This window comes from Thunnus thynnus, chromosome 10, assembly GCF_963924715.1.
Source record: "Thunnus thynnus chromosome 10, fThuThy2.1, whole genome shotgun sequence".
Classification (NCBI taxonomy): domain Eukaryota; kingdom Metazoa; phylum Chordata; class Actinopteri; order Scombriformes; family Scombridae; genus Thunnus; species Thunnus thynnus.
Window position 1 is genome coordinate 21879887 of NC_089526.1, and position 9616 is coordinate 21889502.

Sequence of the window (9616 nt, forward strand, 5' to 3'; positions counted from 1 at the left end):
CATTACCTTTGGCTCTGTTAAATAATTTCTTTTTCTCCATTCAGTTTCAATTGTTCGAAGTCAGGGCCAATCTCTCCAATATTATTGCTAATCTAACTTCAAAGGGTTGCAGTCATGTTAAAGCACTTTTTAATTGTGATAAGGAATATGCTTTCATGCTTAAACCCTTCTCCCCCTGTTCGTCTGGACAGAACCCATAAATATTGAGGCCTTTTTTTCATTGGCAATTAAAATTAGAATTGGTCACATTTTTCACTGTCAGCCATTTCCTTTGCACACAAAGACATGTGTGGGCCACACACACGCAGACATACACACATGCAGACACACACAGGACCACACTCCATGCACACACTACCATATGTGTGTATGCAGAAGCACCTACAGTATACCAAGAATATATGCCAAAGTTAATAACAGTTAACACAACAGCCTTTGCATGATGTCCTTTGGACATTTAAACCTCTGCAAAACTAAAAGGCTTTGCTAGTCTGATAGGGCTGATGATTCACCACAGGCTTCCCTGTTGTTCCTATGACACATGAGATGGAGGCTTGTATTGTCCAGAGATAACACAATAAGATGATTCTTGAGTGAATCACTGGCACCCTAGTGCTTTTGACATGAAACACTCTTGAGGCTTTGATATGTACTCAATGTGTTGAAGCAGTGAAGCAGAAAGATGTAATACTGTTGTGACAAAATTTATTTGGATAACAGTAAATTTCAAAGAATAAGAGTGGCATGAAAATGTATTGTTTGTTGCAGTTGTTGGGTAAATTGCCCATCTTTTTTGCTGAGAAATAATTCTCTTAAGTTGTCAAAGGCCTAGACTAACACAATGTCACCACAGGATTCGTAGCGAAAGCAGCATGTTAGCAGAGCAGCAGCAGCAGCTTCATTCATATGATGCATTCAGTTACAGTACTACTGTGTAGGTCACGTGCGTATTGGCCGTGCTCGGAGCACATGCAATCACTGTTGTTACGTGCCTAAAACGGAAGAAAATGAACTTGCCTGTGTTAGACAGCTGTATTGATTAAAATAGAAGCATATCTCTTCCATCACATTACAAAATTCAGGTGACACTGAGTTTAGAGTTAAAACCTAAGTCTGAAGAATTAACTGACACTGGCAATGCAAACAGAAGCAAGCAGCTCTGAGCAATTACCTATGTGCATATAGTGCAACTTCTCTTATCAACTTATCTTCTTACCACAGTCAGTTATGATATGAAAGCCATGTTTGACAAGGCGATTAAAACCACAGTTTTACCTAAGATTAGGTCTCTTACAGTTTGTTGCCACCCATACATTAATTATCATGTCATAGCAGACATGTGCTTAAGGCTAAGAGGTTGGTCATTGGATGGCCCCTCAATTCAACAGAAGAAAACTCCTCTGGTGACAAACAGTGTTAGTAACACTGCAGTCAGACTGACAGCTCTAGGCTTCAGTTGCAGTAGCTCTCACACTTCACCACAGCACAACTTTGCACTGCAGTCAGTCAGCAAAATTGTTCAAACTGAGTTTCTCACTGACAACACTTGGAGTGGGATTTGTTTCTAAGTTTGGAGGATGAACTATTAGTGACGGTGAGGGAACAGAAGAAGCTTGACTTCGGTTCGTTCCCCCTCACCTCAACTCACTACAGCGTGCCTTTAACACTGCAGTCAGTCTGGATATTGAGTTTTGGCTGACATGGCTGGGCTGGCTCACTGCTTGTTTAGCAGTCTGAGCCAAGCATATGCACGTACGGCTGTGTGTGTTTATGTGCATACGTGTCTGTGCTTGTGTTTCTGCAGGATTTGTGTGCATGTGTGTCAGTGCATGACTGTGTGTGTGCCCCTATATGCCTGCATGACCTGATTGTGTGTCTACAGTATATATCCTGGCACATAGTGAGTAGTGAGTGAGGGCTGTGAACCTTGGTGGGGTGTTTTTTTGGTTGTTGTGTAGTGTGGCCTCATTACCCAGGTGTTTACCCCCAACCACAGGAAGCGCTTGTCAGTGACGACTGTCTGCTGGCAAACATTGCCTGAGGGAAAGAAAGACAGGGAGGGAGGAAAAGTGAGAGGGAGAGAGGAAGGGAGACAGAGGGAGGGGGAGTCATAGAGACACAGCTTATCTATCTATCTATCTATCTATCTATCTATCTATCTATCTATCTATCTATCTATCTATCTACTATCTGTGTCTATGTACAGTGCATGTACAGTGCATGTGTGTGTATGTGTGTCAATGTGGTTGTGCCAGTCAAACCCTCACTGGCAGGTCATTGGGTTCCTCCACTCCTTCACCAGTGGAGGGAGGGAGGGAGAGAGGGAGGAAAGGAGAGGAGACATACAAGCTGTTGACAGGGATTTATGAGCTGATAGTGTCAGACTGCAAGCACAACAACAGTCTCCCTGTCTGTGCCTGTCTGCTCATAGAGAGAGAGACAGAGACTGACAGAAAGAATGGAAAGGGTGGGAGGGGGTATAGAGAGAGAGAGAGAGAGAGAGAGAGAGAGAGAGAGAGAGAGAGAGAGAGAGAGAGAGAGGCAACAAAATAAGTTAAAAAAGAAAGAGCAGAAGGTATAGGAAGACAGTGCAGGGAAAGAGGCAGGATGGGGATGTAATTCAAGTCTTTAGGGTTTTCTCTAATCTCTCCTGTCACAATGGCTTGCTCTTTGTCTTCCCACCTCCTCTCCTCTCCTCTCCTATCCTCTCCTTTACTCTCCTTTCCTCTCCTCTCCTCTCCTCTCCTCTCCTCTCCTCTCCTCTCCTCTCCTCTCCTCTCCTGTCCTCTCCTCTCCTCTCCTCTCATCTCCTCTCCTCTCCTCCTTCAATATCATCATTATATGAGCTTATTGGGTGACTGCCTTTATTTTTGTTTCTTTAGTCTCCTGAGTGGGAAATCATGTGTTCAATGTGTTTTTAATATAAACCAAACGCTATTACTGGTCTTGCGTGACCGTAGAAATGATGACAAGGACTGTTGTAAGATGACCATGCACGCATATAGTGGACAATAAAGTTTCCTCCACTGTATTGTTGTGTCACATTATAATTTCTCAAGTCTCAGATTGTATGTTTAAGATGATTTGATTAGATAGGGCTATTATAATTAACTGTGAACAATGAACTATTATACATTTTAGCACATTAGGCAATTGTTCTTTCTGTGTGTGTGTGTGTGTGTGTGTGTGTGTGTGTGTGTGTGTGTGTGTGTGTGTGTGTGTGTGTGTGTGTGTGTGTGTTCAGATTTGTCATGGTGAGTCACGACTGGAATGTTCACTGTTAGATGACACACGCTGATATAGTTGGCCTGTCTGACTGTCTGACATATGAGAGAAACAGTCTGGTGGGTAATTTTGTCTAATTGCTGTTCTAAGCATAATCCATAATATCTGTCTCTATTTAAGTTTGGTGACTCCTACTTTATATCCTGTTTTACAAGCCCAGCATGGGTCCTATTCATATGAGGCTGCAGATGTATAGTTGTTATATATTGTAGCTTTATTTTCCTCAACACACTTAATAGAGTTTGCAGATCATTATAAATTAAATTCTTGATATAGAACCACTTTGCTTACACTGACATTAAGAAATAGATGTGTTAAAGATGCAACTTGGAATTTGTAATTGGGACACAAATGTGTAACCCACTGTTGTCAAATGTTACTTATACAGTATATTTTCACATCTAAAGGCATATTGCGCATCTAGACAGTAAGCTTCTCTGACAAGACACTGACTTTCCATTTCGGATATTGCATATTAGTGCCTAAAATACCATGTCTTGTTAAATGTTATGATTGTCATAATAACAGTGATCCAGATGTGAAGTCTGACATGTTGGGAGACAGACAGCCTGACAGGGCAAGACACATATACCCGCTGGGGATAATATAGACTACTAGTGATTTACATGTCAGTTTCTGTTTAATGATATAGTATTAAAGAGTAGTGATTTATGAAGGCTTTTTCATTTCACATAGACACTCAGACTTGTTTCAGGATACAGCTACACTCTCCAACACCCTGAGTAAAGATCCCATGTTGAGTTTCAGTGTAATGCAAAGTGGCACAAGTAAAGTTGCAGCAATCTTTATTTGTATAGTGAAGGCAACATAAGGTAAATTTCAAGGCTTTCAGTCCCACTAGCAGCAGTGCAGGGGGCTATGGGTGGCAGTTTGACAGTTAAGGTTTGATTGTTTGGTCAGTTCACACCACTTAGGTCACGTAGGGTGAAAAGTGCAGCAAAACCTCTAGAGGCGTGCAGAGTCTTGAGTTACATTATATTAGCGCTTGGAGCAAAAGTTACCGTAAATGATTAGTCGTTTCAACACATTTTCATGCTGGCTGCAAGTTAAAGATAAGTGCATGTCAGTGAGTCATTTTGCAATAAAATTCAGCAATAAACTTTTCTTGTGCAAGTACCCCTTCCTGTGTCAACCACTGTGTACATCCCCTCTGCCTATAGTCTGATAAGTGTGCAAGAGATTTTAAATGATTATCGGTTAAATGCCACTTCAGTGGCACAGGCTCAGTTAGCCACATATGGTTTTGCCCAAAAGCAGTCTAAATCTGGTACACCTGGTGACCAGACTTATGTCAGACTCATCCTGAACACTGGCCCAAAGGTAGCCCCAGTCTGGTTAACTCAAGATGATCCTCAGCTCTAATTGGCCCAAGTCTGTACCCCCAAAACCTAGACAAATATTGCGGCCATATAAGGGCATCATGAGCCATAGGTGGCTTATATTTGTTCCCTCTGTTACCAGAACACATCTGAGTGTGCCGACACACTGAAATCTGTTTGACTCAGCTGGGTGCTTGATGAGCAAGAGCAAGTATACAGTGAATATATAAATACATTTGTGGTAATTTTAACAATATTTCAACTAGAAAATGCATTTCCTGTGGAAAATGCATGTGAATGATGATAGCTGAGATAAATCGCAAAACATTGCTGAAAATACAGAAATCTGCAGCAATTTTCTAAAATCTTGTAGCGCCACCTACAGGTGAATTTGTATCAAATGCTACAGACTTGTTGAACATCCCCATCTGTACAACTTTGCTGAATTTGGTTACCATGAATATTAAGAAATGTGGCAGTTAATAGGTAATATGGTGGTGTTCAACTAATGGCCACAAGGTGGGACTATTGGTGTCATTCTTCAATATGTCAGGCACATTCTCATGGATAATTTGTGTACCAGTGTAGAAATATCATGTTGTAATTTTACAGTAGCGCCCCCTGTGGGTATAATTGCATCAAATGTTACACCCTTGTACAGTGTGGATGTATGTTCAACATTTCCAAATTTGGTTGCAATCCAACTTAGCAGTGAAGAGTTATATCCCATGAAGTGTATCAGGCCACGCCTTCAAAATTTTGGTAACCAATTACAGACAAATGATAAGTGATACCCAAAGACAAACTCATATGTTTCATTTTGGGTCATCTAAATATGGTATGTAGAAAGTCTGATGAAGATTAGATGAATTATGTGCCAACAGAACCAAAATAATGCATTTAGCAAGAAATCCAAAAAGGCGGAAAATTTTTCCAGGTGCAAATGGGTGTGGCCTATATCAATTGAATCAGCATAATCTAAGGACAACACTGTGCAAATATTGTTTCGATACATGTCACAGTTCATGAGTTATTAGTCAAAAAGTAATACATGTAATAACTGACAAGGTGGTGGCACTGTTTTAATATTTTAAAAATTATATAAAATCACTGGAATACGCTAGGAAGGAGAAAAGTCATAGCAGAAATGTCCTTAAAGAACTGAAAATTTAATATTTGAATGGTTTCTGTAGCTGAAAGTGGTTCGCAATTGAAAAACATATGGAAGAATAATAAATAAAGCTTTGATGAACAATAGTTCTTATAAGAATTCACAACCATTTTAGCAATCCCTTTTCTGTCTATAATGACCTTTTTTTCTGATTTGTTGATTGTGTTTATATTTACTTGCATTCAAAGATATGTTTTTCTCTGTGTGTGTGTATAATGCAGATCAAACATGCAAGAGGATGGAGTAGAAAGATCAAGATGAAGAGAAGAACATGCTTGATGCATGTATATTTGTGACATGTAAGGTAACATCTTATTGTTTGTCATCTCCATTGTCATATAACTTCCTCAGTTGAAACTGAAATATTTAACTTTCAATATATTAACAACATCTGGTGGATCTGGAGCCCAACACAGTGTCTACACAGGCTGTGTAGTGAAAGCAGCACGATAGCGGAGCAGCAGCTGCAGCTCCCACATCACCCACGTTTTGGTAGCAATCAGACCCCAACACACAACCACTATACAGTAGTTACTTGTGTAAAATGGAAGAGAACAGACTTGAAGTGCAAAATTACGGACTGTGAAGAAGTTTGAAAATGCTGCTTTTTGTGTGCAAATCATGATAACTCTTGTTGGAAATTTTGTAAATATATTATCAAAAATATGAGTTTGTATGTATAGCTCTATAATGGCAATGGTATTTGCATGATACAAGAACACCACCATGTGTTTTACTATATGTCTGTGTGGTAGAAAAAAGCCTTTTTTTGTTCATGTTAACTGTTACATGAGAAGATGTTGCTCTTTGCAGTCTACATTTTGTTCCAGACTGCTGTACATGCTTTTCTTCAAGGGATCTTGATTTTTGCTAATGCTTTTCATGTATGTAGATTTGAAAAATGCAGTCAGAACAATGTTTCGCATCTAAGGATTCACATTGTGACACAGCTTTGACAACCCTAGTGTCTGGTACAATAACACATTCATGTACTGTACTGTATGTGCACTGTATCTGTTAAGAAGTAACGATCACAATTTGGTCGCAGGGGAAGAAAGACAGCATAAAGGACATGTACTCATACAATATGTAAAGCTCTGTGGAGAAATATGTCCAGACTGTAGGGCTCTCATGTGACAATATATGTACAACGATTCATTTTTATCATCGCAGCATAGATTATTAATGAATATTGTATTGTTCTGTGAAAAATCTAGGTAATATAATCTTGTATAAAAAAATTTAATGGTTACTCAACAGACTCATGGAAATGTGGGATTACACTTGTCATATGAGAATCTACCAGCAGTGTAGGAAAGGTGCAGTGTACAGAGTATCTCTTTCTCTTCAACATCAAGAGAAGAAGAAAATGTCTTTCTCTTCCACATGTGTGCTTTAAAGCCTTCTAAGTAGCTTAGAGATGAGTGGCTGGCTGCATGGTGCTGGAGTAATGATGGCTGCAGATGTATACTGTCTTTCTTCTACCCAGACGGTCTGACTTTGGCTCTTGAAAAAGCACCGTATTATCGATAGAATGGTGGTTTAATGACCCAATTTACACCTGGCATTAAAGTATCTGTATTTGGCAGATGTGTGTGGACTCGAGTCATGAATCTGGTGACTTCAAACTTGACTTGACAGAATCAGAAGACTGCAACTAGACTTTGACTTAAAAACCAGTGACTCTTGACTTGGACATTAGCTTTTTATGGTATGTTTTTGTAGTTTAATAAGACCAAGAGAGCATAGACTAACTCTATTGAAAAAAGTTCTAGCTGCTTCACATCAATTTCACTTGTTGAATCTCTCAGTTAAAACTTCATTTATTGAACAGCTGAATAATTTTGAATCAGAGCCTCCAGTATTTAGAGCAAGCCATCGTTGCCCATCATCATTTCATCTGTTACTCATCTCTTCATCAGGTTTTATATGAGTTTTGATCATTAAGTACACTGCCACTCAAAAATGAAGTGCTTCTACACTCTCTGCCAAGATCTCAGTTATTTGAGTTATTTTTAACTTTTGTTAAAAATGTTCAAATATGAAGACAAATAGATTCAATAAGAGATTAAAAACTAGATGATTAAACAATATCAAACCCTAGTCTCTGGAGTGATATCAAGGCACACCAGAAAATGTTGCTTTTAAATGTTTTAAAATGTCTTTAAAGTTATAAATACATTTTAGAAAAGCATTTATTATTTCAGTAAATTTACTATAAACCTGTAACTGTTAAGTTAAAAATTCTAAATGGCATTCAATTTGATGATGGTCGCATAATGAAATAATTGTTTAGGACTCAAACTACAAGTTCTAGGACTTGAACATGACTTGACACTTGTTGGAAACATTTGATTAGGAACTTCTTAGCTAAGATTTGAGACTTACTTGTGACTGGCAAAACAACGACTTTGTCCCACCTCTATCTGGATAATCTATCAGGTTAAAAAACATACAGAAAGCATTGTGATTGGAGAGTGATTAGGTTGGCCAAAACACACCTGGGGGAGGTTCTATTTTTAAAGATTTTTTTTCTGTACATTTGTTCATGACCTTTCCCTGATCTTAACCAAACATTAAGTTATCTAATGTTAACTATACCAAAATACAATTGCCATAACCACAGTATTTCCCTCACTTTAAGCATATTGTGGATGCCATTTGCAGATATTATAGAAAACGAGGATTTTTAAAACCTTGGTACTGAATATAAAATTATGTTGGCATTGAAGGTAACCCAGGGTTTTTCAGAATTGTCCAATTTTGACTTCCTTGTCTGAAAATACTGTTGGCAGATTTACATACTGTATTTGGTTACTGTATTTGGTTACCTCTTTTGAATATATTGGAATAGCCCAGATAATGTGAGATGACCTGACATAATTGAACCTTCAGAACTTTAAACTTTCAAACCAGCCATATGATATTTGTTATATACAGTAAGAAAATGGTTTTTCAACAAAATACCAGTGCTAAGTACCAAATATTAGAGCCGGGATAGCCCTAAAAAACTCCTGCAGGGATCAGTTTTTAGGCCTCCCTATCTGCCTGCTTCCATCTTTGTCTGTGGTTACTAACCCCAGTTACAGTGGTTAGACAGGGCCTCCCTATGTCTTACATGAACAGTTTATCACACTTCCTTTCCCTCTGCCCTGGGCCCCCAGTCAGTCTGTCAGACAGGAAAATCAAAGACTTTGGGACATACCATTACAGTGCAAATGGTATATTGCACTGTACAGCACATGCTGATGATAAATAACCTAAAAGTCTCACAAGTAAATAAAAAACAGGAAGTGGATCTGAGCCGGTTTTCTTTAACAGCCTTCACAAGTGGACATAGACTGTTTGAATTACTCATTGCATTGACTGAGGGTTAGTCAAAATGATGCTATACATATTGAATGGTATGGAATTGATTGGCAATTTGATGTCTGTGAATGCTATTTTGTTGGAACTGAATGGAATTGAATTTTATATAAAAATAAAGTATTTAATAAATCATTTGTGATTCAGTAGATTACACTGGCATTGCATGGATCTAAATGTCAGGTAAAGTGATTTCATTATTTCCTTGGGCAGTTTGTCATACCTTCTGTCAGTCTGGACTGGCTTTGGAGCTGTTCTGTCTGACATTGAGAAACAGGTTTACTAAGTGAGAGCAAAGCATAAAACAGCATGTGGTCTGTTTGTTATCGTGTCTCACCAAGTCTCGCTAAAGGAGAAGTCTCGTTTTGAAATCTGGCGAGAGGTGAGTTGTTGTTGAAATCAGCCAAAAATTCTGTACTCCAACACAACAAACTCCTCCTGGTACTCCTCTCTC

At 38.8% G+C, this 9616-nt stretch overlaps 1 long non-coding RNA gene across 3 annotated transcripts in view; it reads left to right on the forward strand.

Moving 5' to 3' along the window:
- Positions 1-9297, forward strand: part of LOC137191744 (uncharacterized) — a 116375-nt gene extending 107078 nt beyond the window's left edge. For all 3 annotated transcript variants that reach the window (XR_010930439.1, XR_010930437.1, XR_010930438.1), the window contains one exon: positions 6018-9297. This is a non-coding gene — a long non-coding RNA (uncharacterized lncRNA). The remainder of the gene's footprint in view (positions 1-6017) is intronic.
- Positions 9298-9616: the final 319 nt, after the last annotated feature.